The sequence below is a fragment of the Neopsephotus bourkii genome, unplaced genomic scaffold, assembly GCF_033783945.1.
Source record: "Neopsephotus bourkii isolate Nb327-2 ecotype Australia unplaced genomic scaffold, CSIRO-AGI_Nbou_v1 NB_1831, whole genome shotgun sequence".
NCBI classification, from domain to species: Eukaryota; Metazoa; Chordata; class Aves; order Psittaciformes; family Psittacidae; genus Neopsephotus; species Neopsephotus bourkii.
In genome coordinates, this window is record NW_026902304.1 from 263322 (window position 1) to 268522 (window position 5201).

Genomic DNA, 5201 nt, shown 5'->3' on the forward strand with positions numbered 1-5201 from the left:
GTCATTCATTACCAGCTACTCACATTTGGTCCTGACAGAGATGCTGCTAATGTGCCTGGGTTGAGTGAGAAGTACTTGATCAAGAAAACTGACTTTCAGTGTTGTTTGAATTGGTGTAGGATACTTGCAAAATGATTTCAGATGACAGAAGTGTTGTCAGAATACACATCAGTGACTGAGGCATGCCCACTTCTGTGCAGGAAAGTCATCCAGAGAAACAAAAATACCTTCTAGCAGAGAGAGAGCTGTGCCTTGCCTCACTTGCACTGGTGGAAACTGAACACCACTCACTGCCCTACTTTCTCTACCATTCACTCTCTGAAGCATACAGAGACATTTTGATAATTATCACATTTAATTGTAATAGTTGTAGTGCAAAAAAAAAAAAAACCACCTACAGTGCTACCTCTGAAGTGTACGAGAATGGGTTATCTAGCAACACCTACCAAGCAATGCACATCATCTGTTCTAGGTTTTGCCTTAACGCAAGACCCCATGTAGGAAGTGCGGAATGGAAGGACAGAACACACATACATTTCCCTGTACATTTTACGTGGTGTCTGGACGCGTATATCTCACCAGCCTATTGAAAAGTGACACTGCGCATAGACATGCAAGGGCTGGTGCAGAAGTCATGCAGAGCTGCAGTAATATAGCCATCATATGATGGAACTACATCATTTCCTTTCTATCCAGTTACAAGAAAGAGCTGTTATTCTTGTTAATGCATTGCATGCATTTCTGTTCATCTCTGTGGCCCCTGTGTGCTTTACCTATGTTGAAGCACCCAAACTCTTAATTAGATCAAACAATGACATCGTCCCTGCTGCCTACAGGTTTAGCTGTTAGCTTGAAGACCAAGATCTAATCACTGAGAATCCTGATCAAAGAGGTATTGTGCAGCTCCTGATACATGTTATGGTTGTATGAGCAATCTGAAAAAAAAAAAAGGCAAATTTCTGTGCTATATGTGCTTGGTTTCCATCAGCACTGGATTTCCCATGACCCTCTTTCCTTCCCATTTCCTTGTGTTTGTCTTAATTCAACAGGGTTTTTAAATCTTCATTTTCCAGCTTTACATTAATATATTTTCATTGCAGTATTTTCCAAGAGACTACTCTTAAAAAAAGAAAAAGTTTAAAGAATCTAAGTTTTCAGGTATATTGTCATCACTGTTCTCATTTTGCCTGTATATGGACTGCACAGCAGAAAACTAGCTGGATGTCAGGATGAGTGAGAAGATACTCTGTTTAGCTTGAAATTTTGTTCTTGCATGCAAGTTCTTTTTATCTGCCTACTAATGAGATAGGTAATTAAACACTCAAGTCACATTAACATATTATTGTATTAATTAATACAGATTTTCTGGTAGAATATTTAACCTGCTAAAATACGAGCAGTGTCCTGCTGTTCTCTCTGATGTATCTTATTTGGTGGAGTCAATGTGTTTGAGCCTGCACTTGTCAGCAATTCAGGACAATTATTTTGCCTCCTGCTCTATAGTGAGGTAAAATGGGTGTGACATTTATTGGTATAATACATTGAGACTGGTTAGGCTGAATCTTGCTACAGAAGTTAATTGCTTTTGCTAATATTGCTGTCACATGATTGGTCTAGTTCTTGGAGATGTGGATGTACATCTCTGCTTTTTATTTCCTCCATGTTTGAATTTCTGTTAGATAACACAGTCAGAGCAGCATCCAATAAAATCATCTGTTTGTTCAAGGGACTGCAATATACTTACAAATACCCAATCCATGTTGTGTTTAAATAAAATCAGGATTCTCACCTTCTTTAGACTTCAATGTCCCACAGAACTGGAAAGAACTCTAGGCAATGGCCAGATGTGGCATGCAAGATTAGAGATGGGTCTAGGATAAAGGCGAGATGTGAATGCTTCCTAACTTGGGCAAAGCCAACCCCTTGTATTCAAGTCTCCAGCATGAGGAATATAAATCAAGGTTCCTCATTTTAAAAAATGAGGTGGAGTCTGCTGACTTCCCCATTCTTCCAAAATGCCAGTCACTTGTCATCTGTGATTAGTTTCTAGACCAGAACTCCTAACTTTCACTTTCAAAAAAGTTTTGTTAAGGAAGAGTGAATATGATAACATGATTGAAATACCTCAGGATGACTGTATCACGTATCAGAACTCGATGAGCTCTCATTATGTCACTTACTTTTACTGGACAGCCTTCTGCAGCCAGATCACCCTCTGAAAATTGCTTATGGGGCTCTGCAGCACCAATGACACTGAAACTGTCAGTGAAATTTAATGATTTGGCACAAAATTACAGGACTTGGGTCTCTGATATTTGCCTTCCTCACCTGGGGCTTCAAGCTAAACATTTAATAACACCATCAATGAAGTTTTCTCTTCACTGAAATTCAATTAAGTTTATTTAAGCAGACCAGCATTTGACCTCCCCTGCCGCACTTCTCCCTGTAGTGGAGCTCTGCCGCTGCCCACCTGCTGCACAGCAAGACTGTACTTAGTCATGATCCCTGGCACACAGTGTGTGCTTACGGTTGATGGCTTGCTTGAAGGAGAACAGACCACTAATAAATTGCACAGTCATTACCCTTTATGCATACTTGTTCTAATAGGTGTCACAGATTCCTGCCTCCTAATAAGGAAAGGAAGTCGAAAAACACATAAATTCTTCCAAGGGAGTCAGACAGCCTGAAGCCACGTTCAACAGCTGTTACTGTTACCATGAATACCAAGAGCAAAACAAGGATTAGACGGGAGAGGGGGGAAAGAAAAAGAAAAGATGCATTGCCAGGGATTTTGGCAAGGTTTTCTTGGATATGGAATGTGTTTTGCACTGCCCCAATCTATAAAAGCTCAGCACTCCTGCGGCACGTGATGGAATTTGGAGATTAAACAAACAATGGCATTAATTAGTCTATAAACGAATAATTTCATTTATCTGAAGTTTGTATTTCTGTATCTTGCTGGGTTTTTTGAAGCTGTCACTTTAATCTCCAGCATAAAGATTTTGGCATTCAATGGGAGGTTGGATGCTATGTTGTTATTAAACCTAATTCACAAGAGGTTTCAGAAATGTTATCACAAAGTTTACCTTTTGTCTTCTACCCTTAGCTCTGGTCTTTTCCCTGGGGGCCAGCTAATATGAATCGGGTGCTTCCCTGGCTGCCCTGGACCTATGCTGAGTTACACCGGCTACGCCTTTGTCCCTCTGTATTACAGCTGAGAAATCCAAAGGGGAGAGTCATGTCTTCTGCAGAGAGGTGTATTTAGTCTATTCTGCTGGGATAGTTTATGGCTTTGGCAGGGAAACTGTTGACAGTGCGTACTGTAAATATAGTTCAAAGTGAATCTGAAGTCTTGGAGCTGCATCTCTCTCTATGCTTCTTACATTAATTTGTTAAAGGTGCTCAATGTAGGTATGTATGTCTCTATAGAGTTATACCGTTGATTAAACACACTTGATACTCTACTGAAAATGGGAACAGGGCACACCACAAACTGCTGCTGCCTTCTGGCAGCAAAACCAAGTTCACAGCATAGTTGGACACTAAGGTACCCATGGCACATGTCACAAGCTTGCTGTATTCAGCATACTTACATCTGGCCAAATTCTAGTCTGTGCTATTGCTATATGTCTACTTAAAATGTGTGTCCACGTCATGACCCCCTCCCTCTCTTTACCTTCTCTCTTTCCCTGTCAGTTTTGAGTAGATTCAATATTCCTTACTCTTGACTTAAACCATGGAGCAGCACTGCTCTGCTGTATTGAATGTCTACTGGTTTTAATTCTCATTCAAGCTAACTTCTGGTGCAGACAAAGTAATTTTTACTTTTCAGGCCAAGAGTTAATGTCTGCTCTCATCAGAAGACCAAAGGCACAACAGATTCCAAAGGCAGCAACAACTGAGGGTGAGCGTGTGTATTCTCACAGAACTATCCACTGGAAGGGCTTAGGGGAGATGTCTTTTCTAGCATCTCATGATTCTCTGTTTTTCTATGTGTCCACAGCTTTTCCCACCACCACCACCACCCCTTTGCCTTGTAACCCTCCTTGAACACGGACAGGGGTGGTAGATGTTCTGTGACAACTCCCCCATTCCATTCTGAGACATATTTCTATCCCACTTCAGGATTTGGCCTTCTATACATAACCACAAATTTTGCACACTCAGTTAATCAAAACACTGTGTGGCTGAGGTACGCTGTGATGGAAGCATCAGGCCAAGATATGATACTTTTGTCTACAGTGGAGTAAAGCTGTTGGTAGCTTAAACAATGAGTATTAATGCTGGCCGAGATCCTAAAAACACCATCAAGTAATTCCTACCTGAATTTAAAATAGGATTAAAAAAAAAAAAAAATCCACCAGAAACTTTTTGACAATTATCAAAATATCTTTCCTAAAGCATTTGTGGCAAATGAGAGTAACCAGTAATATTACCTAATATTCTAAACCAGTTAAAGTTCCTGTCCAATGTCAGTCTTAACCCAAACTAAAAATATGCTACTTATTGAGCTGGAAGAAGGTTTTGATTTACAATTATGCCTTGATGGATTACCTGAAAGCACAACCTTCAGGCAAACTGTGATTAACTTGACCAAAGACATCTGGGAGAGCCATCTATGGCCTAAAATTATGACCTTGGTATTCTAGGTTGAAACTAGACACCATTTGAATTGCAGCGCTGAAAAAACTCTTCTACAGAGGCTTTTGTTTAGGAGGCGAACAGTTGTTTTAGCTTCAGCAGTTCAGCAGAAACACCTCCTGTGAAGTTACAGGGGGGAAAGAAAGTACATCCTTTTTTTTTTGTTTGTTTTTGCAGCCATTACTTTAAAAACAAAACTCCAAACACTCCCAGCAAAGCAAAAACAATTAATAACCTAATGATTAGCAAATGCTGTAGACATAGGTTTGGATTTCACTTAGCAAGATTTATGGAGTTAAATATGAAAGTATGGCTCTACAAAGCCATGTGCTCATAATTAGCTGGAGTTTTACCCCTGGATACTGTAAAATCACAACATGCTGTCAGAGCCCATTTTCTGATCCTGTTATCAGCATGGAATAAAGTTTTCCACTAAATGCAAAACAGATTTACAGGTGCTAAGCCAGCTATTTTATCAGTGGGAAACAGGCTACCTTTTGTTCTCTAAAAAGGCATTTCATGATTTTACATTGGTCAATTGATCATACAACAAAGAGAAA